Source organism: Tamandua tetradactyla, chromosome 8 (genome assembly GCF_023851605.1).
Source record: "Tamandua tetradactyla isolate mTamTet1 chromosome 8, mTamTet1.pri, whole genome shotgun sequence".
Taxonomy (NCBI): domain Eukaryota; kingdom Metazoa; phylum Chordata; class Mammalia; order Pilosa; family Myrmecophagidae; genus Tamandua; species Tamandua tetradactyla.
In genome coordinates this window covers 37,261,025-37,282,137 of record NC_135334.1, presented here as the reverse complement: position 1 = coordinate 37,282,137, position 21,113 = coordinate 37,261,025, and the positions used below count along the sequence as shown (strand labels likewise).

General features: G+C 35.0%; 1 long non-coding RNA gene across 4 annotated transcripts in view; it reads left to right on the top strand.

The window, feature by feature from the left end:
* LOC143643339 (uncharacterized) overlaps positions 1-19,129 on the top strand; it is a 228,875-nt gene extending 209,746 nt beyond the window's left edge. For 2 of the 4 annotated variants that reach the window (XR_013156230.1, XR_013156228.1), the window contains 2 exons: positions 9,274-9,347; positions 17,797-18,285. This is a non-coding gene — a long non-coding RNA (uncharacterized LOC143643339). Of the gene's footprint in view, positions 1-9,273; positions 9,348-17,796; positions 18,286-19,074 lie in introns of those variants that run through there. The other 2 variants (XR_013156229.1, XR_013156231.1) reach the window with 2 other exon arrangements.
* The last annotated feature ends 1,984 nt before the right edge of the window (positions 19,130-21,113 follow it).

Below are 21,113 nucleotides of genomic sequence, written 5' to 3'. Positions count from 1 at the left end.
TATATGTGTAGTGGTATCTCATTGTGAACGTTAATTTGCATTTTTCTGAAATCCAGTAATATTGAGCACATTTTCATGTCTGTTTGTTTAATTTTTCTGTCTTCCTTTATGTAGTATGTGTTCAAGTCCTTTGTCCATTTTTTATATAACTATTTTTTCCAAGTCATAGGAATATTTATATTCTGGATTTAATATTTTATGAGGTATAATTTTCTACTATTTCCTCCAAGTCTTTGGCTTGTCTGTTTTATATCTTATTGATGTCTTTTGATGAGAAGTTTTTCATTTTGACTAAGTACTTTTTATCATTTTTCACAGCTATTGGTTCCTATGTCCTCTCTAATAAACATTTGTTAACCCAAAGTAGTAAAAATAGTCTCCTCTATTTTCCTTTAAAATATGTAGTTTTAGCTTTTATTTTTAAATCTCTGACCCATCAAAATTAATTGGTCATATGGTATGCAATGGGAAGTGATCCTGCATCATTTGTTTAAAATAATTTTCTTTCAAACTTAAGTTGATTTAATGCCTTTGTAAAGAATCATAATTCCATATATGTGTAGCCTGTTTCAGGATCATTATTCTGCTTAATTCATTAATTTGATTCTCCTTATGCCACTATCGCATTGGCTTGATTACTGTTGCTTTAAATTAGGTAGTCAAGTCGGGTATGATGAGTCCTGTACCTTTATTATTCCTTTTGTGTTTATTTGCAATTCCACGTAAAATTTTAAAATTTATATGGAATTTATTTTCCATATTAAATTTTTAAGCTTGCTGATGTGTGTTACAAAGTCCTGCTGTGATTATGATTGTTTTTTTATTGAGTTCATAGATCTATTTTGAGAACATTAATATCATAAAATACTGAGTATCCTGACCCAAAACTATGGCATATCTTTCCATTAATTTAGTTCTTCTTTATTTTAGTTTTAAAATGATATGGAGTTTCAGTGTAGAAATCTTGAGCATAACTTGTTAAATTTATTTTATGATTCTTGAAACTTTTAAAAATAGAATTGTATTTTATTTCATTTCTCAATTTTTGTTGGTAATAGTTCTAAATACAATATATTTCTTATGAACTGACTAAATTTATTTATTGACTCAAGTAGTTGTTTTATATATTTTTTAATATATTTTCCAAAGTCAGGCATATCATCTGTGAATAGTGAAGTTTTATTTCTTCTTGTCCAAGTTTTTAACTTGTTATTAGCATTTTTTTCCCAACTGCACTAACTAGAACTTCCAGTGCAGTGTCGAGCAGAATTGCTAAGAAAAATATTTTTATCTTGTTCTGATCATTAGCGAGGGCTTATTTCACCAATAATTACTACTGTTAGCCATAGTTCTTCACTGATTACCTTTATTGAACACAAAATTTCCCTTATATTACTAGTTTCATAAGAGGTTATTTCCCCCCTGCCTTCAACTTTTTAATTAAATTTTAGTCATGAAAGGGTATTAGATTTTGTCAAATGTTTTCTTCTGGATCTATGGAGATGATTTTATATATTTTCTTCTTAATTCTGTTGAAGCAGTGAATTAGATTGGTTTTCAGTGTTAAATCTAGCATTTTTTATATTCTTATAAGCTCTACTTTGTAATGAAGAATTACCTTTTTTATATATTAGTATGTGTTATTTGCCAGTATTATCTTAAGAAAGTTTATATCTATGTTCACTATTAGAAAATATTCTACGATCCAATATTTTATATTCTCCTTATGTCTTGTCAAGTTTTGGTATCAGGTTCATAAGACCAGCTGGAAAGTGTTCCTTTCTCCCATATGTTCTGAAACTTTAGGTACAATATGTAATATTTTTTCCTTCAATGTTAGAATTCACCAATGAAAGCTTTTGGGTCTAGTGTTTTCTTTATGGGATTTTTTAAAAATCTATTTTTTTGGTATTTATAAAATATTCTGATTTTTCTATCTTGTCTTTTTGCTAAGTTGGTTTTAAAATAACTTTGTCTATTTCATTTAAAAAGGACATTGTCCATTTCATCTGAGTGGTCAAATACATTGATAAAAAGGTATTCAGAATATTCTTTCTTTCAAAACCATGGGGACTTTAATAACAGCTCCTTCTGCTGATATTGGTTGTCAAGCAACTAGGTATAAAGGTAGTCAATGAAGAGAATGTACAAAACTGAAAGTAATAATCAGGACAAAAAGTGGCACAGGCTCCCTAGTGTTCCGTTTTTCTTCATGGAACAGCACCAGGTGCGAATCAGGTGAGTTAGCACAGTCATGGCAGAGAGGAGGGAATTGTCTCACTGCCCACTGCAGAGGAACCCCAAACAAGAGGCTCCTGTCTCTTTGGGGACCTGTGAGCTAGGGGAGGAAGAAAGGGAGGGGCTGAGTAACTGAATCAATATGGAGAGAAGTACCTCAGCTGAGGTCCCTAGTAAAGTGGCCACCAAATGGAGGGATCAAGGCTGGCTAGGAATGCAGGTTTACATATAAGAACGTCTGGCAGCAAGAGGAGGGGAGGCCTGAGTTCTTGACCGCAACTCTTTTGAGAACACTGCAAGGTGCTGGCTATACACCAAGTTTCCTTCCGTAAGCCCTCCTGGCAAGGCCTTGTAATTGCCTATGATTGGGCCTGAAAGATAACGTTTAGGATTGTAACCTAGAATTAGATTCCTTGTTGATGTTTTTTTTTTTCATTTTTCTTGTTAACCCTTTCTATTGGTATATGAGTTTTAATACTTTTTTTTCCAAAAATCTACTTTTGTCTTTGATTTGTTTTCTATTTATTGCTTTGTTTCCCTGATTTCTGATCTTCTTTCTATGGGTCTTCTTTTGAAGTAACTGAATTTTTTTTTCATTATTCCATTTTCATTCCTCTTTTGCCTTTTCAGATATATCTTTTTGTATTTTTTTCAAACAGCTGTTCTGGGGATTGAAATATACTTCCTTAGTTCATAATAGATCATTTACATTTAATATTATACCACTTCATGTAAAATATAGGAATCTTGTGAGAGTATACTTCAGTTTAAATCCTATCCTTTATGTTACTTCTGTCATTTATATTACTTCAGTAAGTTTATATCTTCTACTGTCACTCTATGTTATTAAATGTGAAAAGGGCCACAGAATATGGGAATAAAATATTTTAGTTAACAAGGAGAATCTAAACATCCGCTCTCTGTCCTCATTACCTCTCTGATATCTGGAAGGAGAGGAGGATCTCTTTCTCAGATGTAGGAATGATGAAGATCAATAGGGATTTAGGAAACAGACACAATATCAAAGAAAGGAAATCTGTTATAGTGGAAAGAACAGGAAGTGGTATTTTCCTGAGAATCAACAACCTTCTTTCCCTCTCACCCTTCTTCCCTCCCTCTCCATTCTTCCTTCCACCGACATCAATGAACCCCTGATTATTTTAGGCACTAGGGATACAAAAACTTGAACATCAGATTCCTCACCTATAAATTGTACTGAATAGATATCTCGACATGTTCTTGTGGAGATTAAATTAAAGGTAAAAGTCTATGTATCGTGCTAAGTACAGTCCTCACATTTAGTAATTTATCAGTCAGTGTTATTGGCTATAATCATTCAACATACATTATTTTCCTTCCCAGCCCATAACTCCAGTAAATTATGTGGAGCTTTACTTTTCCAAGTAAATTCTCTAGGCAATTTTTCTTTGCACTGTGCTGCCCAGGAGTCAAGAAGTTTTTGTCAGAATAGCCTGGTGAGATCAAAGCTTTGACACTAAAGACCCTGTTCCAGTTTAAACCTTAAAACTCAAGTTGTTTAAAAGCTACAAGTATGGATCTTCCACAAAAAACAGAGCTCCAGATACTTGGTCAACCAGAAAGTTTATTGTTTTATTCCTATAAGGTCTTACACTTTCAGTATCTATTGCTAGTATCTCTTATGTTGGGTTTGGCAATGATTCTTAGAAGGATTTCTATATCTTAAAATTGCAGAACATCAGTATTTGAAGGCATCTAACTATATATACTAAGGCACAGGCAGACAAGTATGACTAGCATAACACTTTCATCAAACCTGCTGCCAGCAACTCTTTTGCCAACCAAAAGTTTCCTTACCATTCTCTACATGATTGGTTTTTACTTCCCACATGAAATCAGAACTATTTTACCCTAATATTTTCCAGAAGGCAGACCAGAAAATCTAAAACAAATGCCTAAATAAATTTGACTATGAAACCCAGACTTTTTTGAAATGGATTTGATTGTGAAACCCAGGCTTTTTCTAGGTTTTAGCAAGGCAGGGCATCAGAGCCCAGACTTTAAATGAGACTGATCAATATACTCATTAGACAAAAATATCAAGTTGATTATTTGCAATTTGGATTTCAATACATTCTTCTTCATGGAAACAAACTGTTTATGCTGTGGGAAAATGAGTTTAAAGAAATTACTCTCAAGACTTGCTTTAATTTAAATGTTTCCCTCTACTATGTCATCTGGGATTATGTTGCAACATGAGCCTGCTGTGAGAGTTTTTTTTTTCTCTAATTCCCAATATCTAATGTATGTACTTAAGAAAGCAACTACCAGAGTATTCTCTTAATAATATAGTATCCTACTTCCTTTCTGCGAGATAGTGCTCAGTTATTCTTTAAATCATCACTGCCTTTGGCAGGTGGTGGTTTTGTCTATTTTACAAATTTAGTTTTCTAGGTAATATTCAATTAGTGTAGAACTCCAATCAAAATCTATAGAAGTATCTCGTCAAAGCACTAATAATTCACACAATGATGCTGTGATTTTTATGGTGAGCTTCATATGTTAATGCTACTTTTCTAATATAGCTTCAATTTAGCGTGAAAATGTAAATATCTAAATGCTGCTTGGACTTACTATTCTCTGGGGCGCAGGTATGCTAAGATCATCAGTATATACATCAAGATTGGCATTTCTGAATTATTAGGAGTAGCATTAAAAGATACAATTTTATTTTAGTAGAGCACAAAAGGAAACAAAACAGCAAAGTAGATTTATTAATGGTTCAGACTTCTCAGTACTCAACAGGATCTGATCAGAAATCTTCAAGTTGAAAAAAATGTTCTCACTCATTTAATATTAGACCCAGATACAGGATGACGATTTTCCTTTCACATACCCTAATCTTACCCATTTAGTAATATATTGCATGTGATACAATTTTTGAACAAATTGAGCCTCAGAGACTTAAGATTTGGGAGAACTGGAGGGAGTCCAAGAAAACACCTAATCCAAACCATTATTCCAAGCCCAGTTTGTTTTTGTTTGTCCTTTAGTTTTTGATGATGAGGTTGATACCAAAATAAAACAAAGGTCACAGAGCAAGCTAATGCAGGGACAAGAATGTAAATCAAGTCATTTGGACTGCACCGACCTGCTTTTTATTTATATAATGCCAAAAATAATACCATTTGTGCCAATTTGAAATTATGTATGTACCCTAGAAAAGCCATGTTTTAATCCTAATCCCATTTTGTAAAGGCAGCCATTTCTCCTAATCCCTATTCAGCATTGTATGTTTGAAACTGTAATTAGATCATCTCCCTGGAGATGTGATTTAATCAAGAGTGGTTGTTAAGCTGGATTAGGTGGAGGTGTGTCTCCACCCATTTGGGTAGGTCTTGATTAGTTTCTGAAATCCTACAAAAGAGGAAACATTTTGGAGAATGGCGGAGATTCTGAGAAAGCAGAATGATATAACCACGAGAACCACCAGCTAGCAACCTTTGGAAATGAAGAAGGAAAATGCCTCCTGGAGAACTTCATGAAACAGGAGGCCAGGAGAGGAAGCTGGTAGATGATGCTGTGTTTGCCATATGCCCCTTCCAGATGAGAGAGAAACCCTGATCGTGTTCACCATGTGAGTTTCCACTTGAGAGAGAAAGCCTTCTTGAACCAAGGTGTCTTTCCCTGGATGCCTTAGATTGGACATGTCTATAGATTTGTTTCAATTGGGACATTTTCTTGACCTTAGAACTGTAAACTAGCAACTTATTAAATTCCCCTTTTTAAATGCCGTTCTAATTCTGGTATATTGCATTCCGGCAGCTAGCAAACTAGAACACCATTTTCCTATTCTCTCCAAATATGCCTAAATTACCTTTAGTAATATCTTTTCCAAACGGAAGTATTTCAGTGCATTTTGGTTGTACTATTCACATTGAAATGTACTCCTGGATGCTAGCTTATTCCTTTCTTTCTTTCTTTCTTTTTGTTTTTGTAGGAATGTGAGGTTTTATTATGTGGTGGCCAATCTCCAAAGAATGTGTCTTTGATGGCAAAATAGTAAATTTTGTCATGCTGGAAATGATGATTCTTGTGGTTTGAGTTATATACATGAAAACTTTTTCAACTGAACCATGCCTAGAACTAAAAACAGTACTATAGATGACACAAATTAAAAACATAGTAAATGTTAAAGTTGCTAAATCCATGCTAGAAAATTGTCATTTTCCTTCTAGATTACCTTCTTATTTTACTTAGTTTGAAAATGCAAAGATGGGAAAAGATCCACATAAATGAATGACCTAATTCATGAAACTCAGCCCAATTATATCTTCAAATTTCCATGCTTAATAAGACCATAACTATTTAGGAGTAATAAGACTCACAGACATGGTAGATACTTTTTTTTTTAGCAAGCTCATGTTGATGCTATTTGACTTAATCCAGATGTATTCATATATCTTCTGGTGAAGTTCTGAAATCACCAACTGTAAAAATAATTTCAAACTGAAAGACTGAAGAAATTGTCCAAATGTCCTTTTCCACCCATCTGTCAGGTGCCTAGACAGTTATAGGAATTTTTATGATCAATTGTGAAGTACAAAGTGAAAAAATATGGGGTTAAGAAAATCAGAGTTTGCATAACTTTGCCAAGTATTTAAGAACAGGATTTTACCAAAGAAAAAGAAGTTTCTTAAAAAGGGCACAATACAGGAAGATAAAGAGATGTAGGGATATACATTTTCCAGAGGTGGGACTATGTTAAAGATGCAGACAGCACTAGAGTACTTAGCATCAGAAAATATGGTTTCAGACTGTTACTCTTTAGTAGTTTTATTACTTGGCTAGACATTTAATCTTTCTGAATCATCCTCCTTAGTCCTTTGCAATAAATCACTCGCAAAGAGGATTGTTTTAGGAATAAAGAAAATGAACATAGACATCCTGGTAAAGGGGTACCATAGAGCACACATTATTTTAAACAGTCATCCCATCACATACCCCATTGAAATGACAGTAAATGGAGGGGACAGTTTGAATTAATATGGATAAAAATTATAGGAGATAAGATGCCAGAGACAAGACACATGGTAATTGCTTTCAAGGTTGAGAAGGCTGAAACTTAAGTATCTGCAGGAGCAAAAATAACAGGTGTAAGCTGATGTGTGCTTCCACAAGTTCAGAAGGATCAGTTAATTGATGGCAGGTAATACCTCTGAAGGTGACTGTTGTAGTTTGCTAGCTGCCGGAATGCAACACACCAGAGATGGATAGGCTTTTAATAAAAGGGAATTTATTTCATTAGTTCTTCAGAGGAAAGGCAGCTAACTTTCAACTGAGGTTCTTTCTTATGTGGGAAGGCACAAGGTGATCTCTGCTGGCCTTCTCTCAAGGCCTCTAGGTTCCAACGACTTTTCCTGGGGTGATTTCTTTCTGCATCTCCAAAGGCCTGTGCTGAGCTGTGAGTGCTAAGATGAGATATGCTGAGCTGCTTTGGTTGTGCTACATTAAACTCTCTCAGCTTAAAGACTTAAACATATAGATATGATAAGCCAGGTACTCAACTACTTTCCATTTCAACAAAACCAAAATATACTTAATGCTTTTACTCAGCTTTTTAGCACCTCACTTTAAAAATGAAGTCAAGATTATAAGATAGTTGAAAAATGACTCTAAATATAAAGTGACATGACAAAAACAAATGAACATATTAAAGAAATTTAGAGAAATGAGACCATAAAGGAACAGGAAAAAAGCTTCAAAATGTATAATGATGCCATCAGAGAGATGAAAGAAGATATCATATTCATAAAACAAGGAGAAAATGATATTATAGAAACGAATGTTCAGAGAATAAAAAGGAAAACAGGGAAATTAAAAACACAACAGCAGAAAGTTAGAAATTCAATATATTTGAAACCCAAATTCACAGTAATTCAGAACAGTGTTTCTCAAGTTTTAATATGGATATCAATCACTCGGGAAATTTATTTGTTAAAATGCAGGTTCTAATTCAGCAATTCTGGGGTCAGGCCTGGGATTGTGCATTTCTAATAAACTCTGAGATGCTGCTGCTGCTGCTCCTTAAAACAACAAGCTTTCTAGAGTTTAGAACAAACAAAGGCATGGGAAATGGAGAAAATGTGAAATTAGAGTATTAATCTAGGGGATTTCATATCTGTCTAAACAAAGCTCTAGAAAAAGAAAGGATAGAGGAATTGGAAAAATTTAAAGATGAAGTAAAATGAAATTTTCCTGAACATAAGCTTTGCAAATGAAAAGGCTACCCAATATCCAGCATAGTAAGTGAAAATGACCTACACCAAACACAGGAAAAAATTTCTGCATATCAGGTAGGGATAGAAAGATCAGAAAAACTTGAAGAAAGCAATCACATACACACATACAGGATACACACACACACACACACACTCACACACACAGACTACTCATACAAACTTCAAGAATCAAACTGCCAAATAGCAGACATTGCAGCCATGTTACTAAATCTAGAAACTACCTGTACCCTAATTCACAATTCAGTATGACAGAAGAATGAATATGCATGATATTTTAGTTTGCTAACCTGTTGAAAACTGATACCAAGATACAGACTGGCTTAACAATGGGAACTTATTACCTTACAGTTTTGAGGATGAGAAAAATGTCCAAATCAAGGCAATGTTTTCTTTCTGAAGACTGGTTGCCCGTAAATTTTGACTCCTCTGACACATGGCGGCAACTGGAGGTCTATCCCTTTTCTTCCAGGTTTTGTTGTTTTCTGCTTCTTGCTTCTGTAGCTTCTCTCTTTCTGTATCCAACTCATTTAAGAAGGACTCCAGTAAGAGAATTAAGGCCCATCCTGAATGAGGGGTATCACACCTTAACTGAATTAGTTCATCAAAATACCCTACTTATAGTGGATCCAAACCCACAGGAATGAATCACTTTAAGAACATGCTTTTCTGGGGTTCCTACAGTTTCAAACCACCACATATGTTATCCAATTATTTTGGAGTAAATAATTTAAATAATCTCTGCATTCTTTCTCAGGTTGTGTATATCCCACTTAAAACAGGACATGAATTTTCTTGGATGTATGAAGTAAGAGATACAACAAAAGAAAGGTAAATGGAATTTCTAGATGGTAATGAAGGTACAGTCAAGGTTGACAGCTGTTTAATAGGTTAGAGAGTAATCAATACAAACTGAAGAAGAGAATACATTGTTTCAGAATGGAAATCTATAAGATTGAAGGGTGTCATCGAGTGAAAGAGGCCACAGAAAGAGTCTCAAACTGGGTTACCAGAAGCTTAGAGAAGGAATGAGTGACCCTTAGTGACTCAATAGAGAAGCTTTGAGTGTTTAAGAATAGATAATGGAATAACTAGTTATAAAATGCCCAAAGATCTTACAGTAAATACAGGAGACTAGACATTCTGTAAGCAAAATAAGATCATCATTGGATCTACATGTAACTGGAATATTTTCTAATGTCCAGGAGATCCCAGAAAAGCTATGAGGTCTGCCCTAGCCCTGAAGAATGGCTTTAACTAATCCGTGGGAGAATATAAAAATTGTTTTCTGATTGCATCTTATAGTTCTCACCTGTTCAATATAAAGGTTACAGTAGAATTTTCATTTGCTAAGTTTAGTAGATTTAGAGGAGTATTGCCAAATGCATGGCATGTTTTTTTGAGGGGGTACATGATCTGGGAATCAAACCCGGGTCTCCTGCATGGAAGGCAAGCATTCTACCACTGAACCACCTGTGCACCCCAAATGCATGGCATTTTGAAGTCATTGGGCAGAACTTAATAGAAGTATGACTGGTCAGAAGAGGTAAGGTGGCATCCCGTTTGATGCTAGAGTTTGGAGGAACTGCTGCCACACTTCTTGAAGAAGCTAAATCCTTGACCTTCTGTACTTAAAAAAATTATTGAAGTCAGGAGAACAGAGTTGTAATAAGATTACATTGTGATAGTCCAAAAAGGGCCTGCATCATCAACCTCTGCCCCACTGAAATGAACACATATCATAACACTTTGTATACATTAAGTAGCCAACTGGAGACTATGGAGACTTAGTCTATTTTAAAGATAATTTTTCTTAGTGATCTAGCCATTTATTGATGATAAAGGTAAGTAGGATTTTCAGAGGATCTCATTAACCTGAAGGTTGATAATTACCCTCTGTGCCAGTTTGAAAGTATTTGTATCCCAGAAAAGCCATGCTTTAATCCTGATCCAATCTTGTGGGGGCAGTTGTTTCTTTTAACCTTAATTCAATATTGTAGGTTGGAAACTTTTGATTAGATTGTCTCTACAGAGGTATGGCACACCCAGTTGTGGTGTGACCTTTGATTAGATGGAGATGTGACTTCACCCATTCCAGGTGGGCCTTGATTGGTTTACTGGAATCCTTTAAAAGATGAAACATTTGGAGACAGCCTACAGAAATGACAGAAGCCTCAAAGCTGACAGTGAGCAGATGTAGATGCTTGGAGAACAGCTGCTTCAGAGAACAGAGACATGAATGTTTGGAGATGCTTGGAGCCCAGCAGACATCATTATGAGATGTTAAGCAAGCCAGAACCTGAGAGAGCCAAGAGAGGCTAAGAGATGAAAGCCAGCTCTGGAGGAACAAAGTGAGGAATCCCTACAGGAACAGAGGCTGAAAACAAGAGAGCCCAGGAGCAAGGAACCAGCAGATACCAGTCACATGACTACTCAGCTGATGGAGGTGTTCCTGCCCCGCTGGTCTTCCTTGAATCAAGTTATCTTTTCCTGGATGCCTTAGTTTGGACAATTTCATAAGCTTAGAACTGTAAACTTGCAACTTATTAAATTCCCTTTTTAAAAAGCTATTCCATGTGGTGCAAGGTAATTCAATGGTAGAATTCTCATCTGCCATGCAGGAGACCCAGGTTCGATTTCTGGTCCACGCACTTCCCAAAACAAACAAACAAACAAACAAAATTCAACAAATGGTGCTGCAAACAAACAAATAAAATTCAACAAATGATAATGCAATAAGGGGGTACTTACATAGGAAAATAATGAAATGTGACCCCCACCTTGCAACATACAAGGAAAAAAAGAGCTGGTCCACTTCTGGTATACTGTATTCTGGCAGCTTGCAAACTAACACACCCTCCCAGATGCACAACTCTTGATGCCATTTTCTACACAAATAGATGAGGGTTCCAAAGTAGGGCTATGTGATTGATGTTTCTATGAGCACACAGAATGAACTAGAATCTATCCAGATGCTACAGAGAAATTAAAAGTATTTGAACAGCTCTTCATTCATTTGTTCGTTCAACAAAAAATACAGTGAGTACTTAGTCAATCAAAATAACCTGTAGCTATTAGAAGGACAAGAAAATATATTTTAAAAAGTTTTATTTTAGAATAAAAATGTTTAAAATAAATGAATAGGAAGTAGGACTGTACAATTCAAACAGGAAACCCTAATGAAACCTTGGGCTATAGTTAATAGTAGGATTATAATAATAATCTTTCAGCAATTACAACTGTCCCACACTAAAGCAATGTGTTAATGAAGTATATGGGAACTCTATATTCTCTGTATGACTTTTCTGTAAACCTACAACTTCTCTAATAAATGAAAAATTTTTATGTATCTTATAGAATTCTTTGATTTTACTGTTTAATATTAAAACTGTCAACATAAGTTGAAATATAGAAGAATATAAAGGACAAATAATTATGTAATTATAAATAAAATGGTAGAAATAAAATAAAATATGACACACAATTACATAAGTGCTACCTATAGATATTTACACTAGGCATATGGGAATGTTTACAGTGAGCTTCTACTTGATAGGTATCCATTCTGTGCCCTGTTCCCATATTTCTATCAATTCCTTTACATATTTATTTATCTTTTAGTGAAAATAAATGTAAAGGCAGATGCCAAGAAGAAACAAAATGCTAAAAATAAATAATGGTTGTGAGGGACTTTATGAAGTTATATATATTTCTGTGCCTTGCTTCCATAGAAGTCCTACTCTTTTCTTATCCAACTTCTCTTCCATACTCAAGAATAAATCAGTAGAATTTTGGAATGTCCTGCAGAGACACCTTGTTTTCTGTGCCTCAGGGACACACAACCCCTTTTCCCTGAGAATGTGACCCCACCATTTTCAACTGTATCACCCTCTGGAATTCAATATTTTTCTTGGTAAGAAAGTTTTGTCCTATAGGGGGATGTAGATGTTCAAAAATTACTGTGGGATTACATAATCTAAATGAAGCCTTATGAAAAACTTCTCAAATATATGTTCAATAGATCCCTGCCAAAAAGATATATAACAATCCTTTCAGTCTTCCTAGAGTCAGAAAGATTTTATTGATGCTTTCTACAGTCATTCTTTACACCTTGATGATTTTTTATTGCTTAAATCCTAACTCACAGTGCTTCCTCATATGGGTCACAACAGTCTCTTAATGTCCTTCCATGGCTTGTCTCTTCATTCTTGAGAAACCTCATTCAGAGAAACTAACTTCTTGAAGAATATCTCTGACCATAGATCCCAAACCCCTTTATTTAACTTGGGTGAGTAGTCTAGCAATGGGGAAAAATGTAAAGAAAGTTATGCCAAAAGTCTGATCAATGCATTCCCTGGTAAAAACAACTGTGTCCTACTGAATTAAACATACGTCCTCAGGCTTGCTTTAAACCTGTAGGCTCTGTATATTCTCCCACCGTTCCCTTAACTTTATCCTGTATTGAAACTAGGAAAAGCTAGTCAGTGTTTACCAAACACACTGAACAGTGCTCACCATTACTCTGAATCTTTTCAGAGTCCTTAAATGTCCTTACCTGTAGTGTGGTCTATTATATTTTCAAAAGATGGCCTTACTGTTCTACATGCTTCTCTGCAATATCATCTTACAACTCTTCCATTAAGAACTGGAATCTAGCAACCTGGTAATCTATTATTTTGTCTAAAGAGAGACTATGTTACTCAATGGGTTTAGGGCTGCATGAAAGGTACATTTGTGTACCTCTAGCACTGTCCAGAGGAAAGGGTCCGGGTCCTTTAGGCCATCAGACAATCCTTCCAAATTTCTACCATTCCCTATAAAACCTGTTTCAAACCATCAACCTTTTCTGGGAGCCCATGTCTTATTTATAGCCATATTCTCAGTCCATAGTACGTATTCTGTAAATATCTATTTAAGAAAAGGTGCTGGGCAGACATATTACCTGACTGCTCCCAACCCCCAGCCTAGGTTAGGTGTTCCTTTTTTTGTATTGCCATAACAGTCCATATTTCCCTTATTAGGTTTATTTCTCTGTTCTAATCACCTGGATACTTGTCCCATTACCCAACAAGACTGTTAGCTCTGTGAGGGCAGGTGCTGCATCTGTTTTGTTCAGCTACTTTACAGAGTTACTGTGATCAAGACTGTCCATGTAAGGAAAGCAGCTAACACATAGTTGTAAACTAGAAGTTAAGATTTAGGGGATGATAAATCTCTGAACTATAATTCAGCTACCTTGATCTCTGATAATGATTATATAGCCTTTATCTTATGAAACTTGTGATTGTAAAAATCTTGTGACTGACCTTTACTTGCACCCATTTTATTTGGTTTTTCAAGTTTAAAAACTTGATCACTAAAGACAGCACCTAGTGTTTATTGATGAAGGGCCTTGAGTCAGCTCAGAAGCAACCCATCCCAATTCCAAGGCTATTTTGATAAAGGAAGCTGGATCTAACCAAAATGGACCTTCCTGATATGCACAGTAGCCCACATTTTAACCTATAAGTGAAAAATCTCACCATCATCAAATTAAGGCAGCCATTTTCTTATATATGTTCTGTGACTGAGCATGTAATCAATCTGCACATGCTCAATAATTAGGTCACCTCTGATTGCATCATCCAGAGCCACTGTGCTCATTATCCTAAAACCTGCCCATATTTTGACACTGAAAAAACTATGAGAATTACTGCAGTTAAGGGAAACAAGTTTTTAGGCCAGTAGGCTGTCTGACCTGCTTGGTGCCTAGCAATAAACTCTCTCTTTAAAAAAAAGGACAAAAATTAATTAAAAAAAAAAAAGCTCTGGAGTCTGTTTCACCACTACCTTGAACTTGGGCAGATTTTTACAGTGTTGACGAATAGAATATGGTGGAGATGACTCTGCCAGTTCTAGGCGTGGCCCTTAACTGTCCACCTTTTGGTATCCAGTCTCCATGTAAGAAGTGGCATCACCCTGGAGAGAGAGAGGCCAAGAACACTGAGGTACCAGATATGTGAGTGAAAACGCCACCTTAGAAGTGAGTCCTCCAGCCCTAGGCACCCTGGCAGATGCCCTGTACGTGGATCAGAGACAACCCCCAGCTGAGCCCTTTCTAAACTCCTGACTCACAAAATCAAGAGAAAAATAAAAGGGTTGACGTAGCTGCTAAGTTTTGATGCTGTTCTTTGTGCAGTAATAGATCATGCAAGCATCTATACGACTTTAGTTTATAGTTTTTATCAAATATGCCTTTACCAAAAATCACCCAGTCTCCAAATCAAAAAAATCCCCAAATCATCTCTGTTTACTACCCTCTAAACTTCTCAGCAGCACTTTTCACTGTTCACTCCCTTTTCTGTAAATATTATTCTGGGATAGTTTGTACTGTTTGTACTCTTGTTGGTCCTCCACTTCTACTCCTCTCCTCACTGTTGGCTTTCCCTCAGAGTTCAGTCCTGATGGTCCACCCATCTTATCTGCATACAACTGTCATGAGCATCTGCATGGCACTAACCATATGAGATCAGTTCATCATATGATACAGTCAGAAAAGGACTCTGGTTGTCTCTGAATTTCTATTTTAAAAATATTCCTGAATGTTAACATTGTGTCTTGTGCCAATTTTCTCATTGACATTTGTACTGGGTAGAATAAAATTTCATGGCCTTCTGGAACCTGTGTACATGACTTTACTTGGAAATAGGTCTTTGCAGATGTAATCAAGTTACAATGAGGTCATTTTGGATTAGGGTCAATCCTAAATACAATATGATTATTTTCCTTATAAGAGGAGGGAAACTTGGACAAGAGAAACAGACACAGGTAGAATACCATGGGACAAGAGAAGCAGAGATTGTAATGATGTGTCTACAAACCAAGAAATATCGAAGTCTGCTGGCAACCACCAGAAGTGAGGAAGAGGTAAGGAAAGATTCTCCCTTAGAGCCTTCGGAGGGAGGAGGCACCTTGATTTCCAACTTCTAGCCTCCAGAACATTGAGAAAATACATTTCTGTTGTTTTAAGCCACCTAGTTTGTGGTATCTAATTATAGCAGCCCTAGAAAACTAATGCAATGTCCTTTTTAAATAAAGTATATAGTTTAAATAACTATAAATATTCCATGTCTTTCTATTCAAGAACATAATTTTCATTATAAATGGAACAACAAAATCCATAAATATTTTTCCCTCTTGATTTGGCCTTTATGCCAAACAAAAAAAAATGTTGTGTGCCATCTATGCATATACTCATGATTTCCATTTCTAATTTCTAAGGAATCAAAGGTCCATGCGTTTTTAATACTTGACTTATCTCCTTAAACCTGAACTTTTTATTCCAGAACATGCTAAAAATAATCTCCAGGGCAAGATTTTTGCTTCCTGCAGGAAGAATAGATGGTCTACCTTCTTCTCTTCCTTCCCCATAAACTCTCTCCGCTGCCATCATAGCTTTCGTTAGGGGTAATTAAAAGTAGGTGCTCTTGAGTCAAGGCCTCCTGGATGCAAATCTTTTCTCTGCTTTTAGGAACTGGATGATATTAGTCAAGTTACTTAAATTTTTTTCCTGGTAGGTCATGAGCTCATAGATGACAGAAAATTAGTCTTATTTATCTGATGCAAAATTGACATTCCATCTGTATCTGTGAAGTGAATGAATTCATTAACCCTTTAAGACCCTGTTCCAGTGCTGTAGTGTTCATAATACCTTCCCGCATCTTCTATAACACCTACCCTCATCTTCTAAAAGGCAACTTCCTTTCTTTTCTAAAACCTAATGTGTCTTTGATAATCCCTCATGTCATAAAGTATAATTACATATATTTGTTTCATTTGCATAATTTAGTGGAAGCTCTTTGAGAACAGACTATGGTATATTCATTTTCCATTCTCCACAAAATTAACAAAATAGCTTGTTTATATTAGGTGTTGAATGAACATTCATTATATAAATTATGAATTTTTGACCCTGTAATATTTTTCTTTATGTTAAAGAATTTGTGCCAATCAGCATACTGAGTTCTTTATATTTTTTATCTCTTTATATTTATATATTTATGAAGAGCTTTTTAAAACTTACCTGGTTAGTTCTCTTTATTTTGTTTTCTTTTTATTTTATGCTATCTTTATCTATCAGTCATTTGAAATGAGATATTTTTCTTATACCTGTGTGCAATGTGAAATAATATCATCTGTTACTAGAATATGACTAATGAATAAAATCAATTTAACTCAAGCAAACAGCTTGGGTTGATTAGACTTCTGTGATACTAAATTCACATACACTGCTAAGTAAATACCAAGTGTAACGACACATACTTCCTTTAAGAATTTCTTCAATTATGTTAAATATATCATCCCATGTTTTCATCTTAGTTTCATTTTTAGCATCAAACTTGTCACGTGGTCTCAGAGCCGTGCTTCTACATTTTCACTCCTTGCTCGGATGCATTTGTAGATCCTGTTCTATGCAGCTGCTGCTTGTTAATTAAAATAGACAGTGGAACTATTTTTTCTTTCCCAAATGGTGGTGTTTTGATCATGCCATGTTCTATAGCATGAAATGAATGAGTACTTATGGACCTATTATGGTTGCTCTTTTTCATGGTAATGCATAATTTAAAGGTCACTTACATTTTCAGGTACACAAAATCAAACCATTTTTGAAAAATATTTTATGAATATCAGTTTATTAATTTACTCAAAGTGCATTTACTAGATACATGTTAAGCATGTATTGAGCTAGAGTAAAGATGCATTGGATATAGAGAGATGGGCTCTTTTAATGCTTATAAAACACCATTTGTGCATTTATTTTTATTATAGTTGTCTATCTATCTATCTATCTATTTAATCTATATCTACCTATCCATCTATCTTTATGAATGTTGAGAAACTACCCAAGATCACACAATTAGGAAGTGACAGAGCCTGTATAAAGCACAGGCACTAAGACCATATTATACTGTGCTTTATTCATGGCCACTGCCTACCTCCCTGAAGGATGACTTTTCGTAGAAACAGGTCTATCAGGGTAGAAGTCATGTTATTGTATGGCATGTTGTTGATTCAGTAACAACACATGAAAGACTACCTCATGACCTTAGAATCTAGGACAAGCTGGGCTATTAGCATAAGCTATGGTTTGCTGACATTATTTTCCCTTTAAAAAAGATATTTATCAGAATTTCAGGCAAAAGTCTTTTTGATATTTTTCCTAGAGATGACTTTGTACAATTGTTAAAAAAAGCATTAATGTTGTAGGTATATTTCAGTCAATTCTCATTTATCTCTGTAGCTATAGTGAGTCCCTTGGATGAACTCTGAGAAGTAAACTCCTGGAATGTTGACATATTTACTGGGTGATAATGCTAGTCTGTACACCTGAAACAGTGGGTCAAGATGAACGAGTGTATCAACATGTATACAGCAAAGATGAAGATTTGTGACGTACACCTGTGGCCTGGTTTGGAGCCTGCAGCATGGCTGCTGATGTAGCAGGTATGTGACCAACTCCCTTAAAGAAGTTTGGCCTCCAAGATTCCAATGGCCTGTCCTGGGCAAGTGCATCTCTCACATATCCATGCAGTTCACAGCCAAAGAGAAAGACATATCTGTGCAATTCATGTAGAGAGAAGATGAGAACCTAAATTTGACCTCTCTAACCTTTGCCTATGTATATACTTTCCTGCTGTTCTCACTCTGTATCTTTTGCTATAAAAAATCTTATCCATGAGTATAACATTATGTTGATCTGTATAATAATTCTAGCAAGTAACAAAACTAGTATATGGGATCACAAAGACAGCAATAAGTTTCTTTTTTTGTAAGTGGATTTTTAATGTTTTATATTTTAATTCCTTGTAACCTCTTGTGACTTGATACTTTCAGCATTTCAAGACATTAAAAATCTAAGCATATCGAAGGTATATTTCTTTTTGCCCTACTATTAACATGTCAGCTTTTATGATTGCTACAATTTTCATCTTTTTAAAATTAAGTTTTACTCTTTCCTCAAGTGAATCAATCTTTCATAATCTATAACAACACTTGTTTATATTGCATGAAAGTACTTTGGTATAGGCACATTTTATCAAATATACTTTGCATTTATTATTATTCATAGAAAAAAGATTCATTAGAACATTAATGGACTTTCTTACTTAACACCTGTTCCCAATGTATGTGTAGTGAAAAGACGATGGACTTAAAGTACCCCAGCCCTTCCTATTTCTAGCAGGGTCATCTAGAAACATAATATAAGAAAAATAGCCCCTACCTCATAAAGTTGTTTTGAACATTAAAGTAGACCATGCATAATAATACACTATGCAAAACACAACATAGATGGAGCCCTTCAAAAATGTCCCTAAACATTATACATTAAAAGATCGTAAATAATTTTTCTGACAATATTGTAAATTGAATTTTTTAAATTTTATTTTCTAAACGTTTGCTGCATTATGCAAATAAACAGTTGATGTTTGAATATTAGACTTGTATATTATGACCTTGCTAAATCCATTTATTAGTTCTAGTATAAGTTTTTAAATGCCTTAGGATTTTTCTTAAACAGGTCTCAAGTATACTGCTGAACAGAAGTGCTGAGAATGGACATCCTTGACTTGTTCCTGATCTTAATGGGAGAGAGTTCAATATTTCATCATTAAGGATGATGTTAACTGTAGTTTTTTCCACAGATGCTCTTTATCAGTTTGAGAAGTTCCCATCTATTCCTAGTTTGTGCAAAGTTCTTTTCATGAATGAGTATTAAATTTTGTCAATGGCTTTTTATGTAACTATTAATATAATCATATAGCTCTTCTATTTTATTCTGTTAATATGGTGAATTATTTTTTTTGGAGGGGTGGGTGCATGGTCTGGGAATCGAACCTGGGTCTCCCACATGGAAAGTGAGCATTCTACCACTGAGCCACCGCTGCACCCCTACTTTGATTTTTGAATACTGAAAAACCTTTTTATTCTTTAGATAAATCTTACTGGGGATGATGTGTTATCCTTTTTATATTTTGCTGCTGAACTCTATTAAGAGTCTTCTTTTTGTAGGATAGAACTATTGTACAAATATTTATTTGCAGACTGGTTATATGTTAATTTTAAATTTCAAGTGGTGTCTATGATTATCTCTTATGTAGTCTCTTAGTAATTTGTTTATTTTCTTATCTCTATTTAAAGCCCACTAACTGTCTTTTTGGCTAGAACATGGGTGATTTTTATCAAGCAACCTAAGAACTTCTTTATAGATATGCCAGAAATTTACTTTGAAATTGTTGGTGTTAACACTAAGAATTTAAATCTGTGAGTAAAGTTACAGGACTATTCCAAGCTTTGAGTTCATAATGATACCTATGGCTGAGTACAAACTCCAGGTAGTGTAGGTCTTTAAAAGTTTGGCTTTTCCATTGAGATTATGGCTTATTTGTGTATTCCATGTTTTATATTAAAAAAAAAAAATCGTTCCTTGTTATGATGACATGAGTATACTTATAGACTTCATATTTAAATTTTAATCCGCTTATTTGACAGGTTTCCTATACTAGCAAGAAAACCAAATATCCATAATTACTTGAGGGAAATTAAAAATACAGCAGCAAAAGAGTACTTTTTATTTTGCATGGCCAGGCCAAAAGAGTACTTCTGCATTAACAATATAAGATTATTCTCTGGTGATCCAAAAATAATGAACTTTTCTTTGGTTCACAATTAACCAAAATAAAATGGCTAAACTTATACTATGTGCAAGGCAAGGAATAATTCCTCTAAAGGAATAAAAAATGGAAAAGACTTGAAGTACAACTAAGGATGTTAACACACCATGCTATTCGAGACTGTTCATAACCCAGAAAAGCCATGTTTTATTTTTTTTAATCCTGGTCCAGTATTGTAGGGTGAGACTTCTTGATTGAGTTGTTTCCATGGAGATGTGATACACCCAGTTGTGGGTGTGAACTTTTGATTCAATGGCGATGTGACTTCATCAAGATAGAAATAGTATGGATGCTAAGCAAAGACTCCCAGAAATAGCCAGAACCTAAAGAGAAGAAACCTCTAGCCCCAGGAGATGCTAAGAAATGAAACCGAGAGTTTTTCCACAGAGCAGCTATTTCAGAACTCTAAAACTCTTGGACAAGAAGTCATTGGATCAGAAAGACAAAGCAACAAACCCAGGGGCAAGGACCTCAAATACCAGCCTCGTGCCTTCCCATGTGACAGACATCAGACCTTCCTTGGAGTCAAGGTATCTTTCTCTGGATGCCTTGGTTTGGACATTCTTAAGCCCTTAGAACTGTAAAGTTGTAACTTAATAAATCCCCTTTATAAAAGCCATTCCATATCTGGTGTTTTGCATTCAAGCAGCTTTAGCAAATTAAAGCAGACACCTGCATTAAATTAGAATTTTCAAAAGGCTAATTCATGAATATAGAAAATCTTTACATCAAAAATTTTATTCTATTCATTAATTAATGGGGAAAGCGGTAAGAGTATTGACTAGTTATGTTAATATCACTGGATTAGAATCAAAACCAATTTATATGCAAAAGGACCTTAACATTTTGTAGTCATCAGTTCCACCAGAGAGACATTATTTGCAAC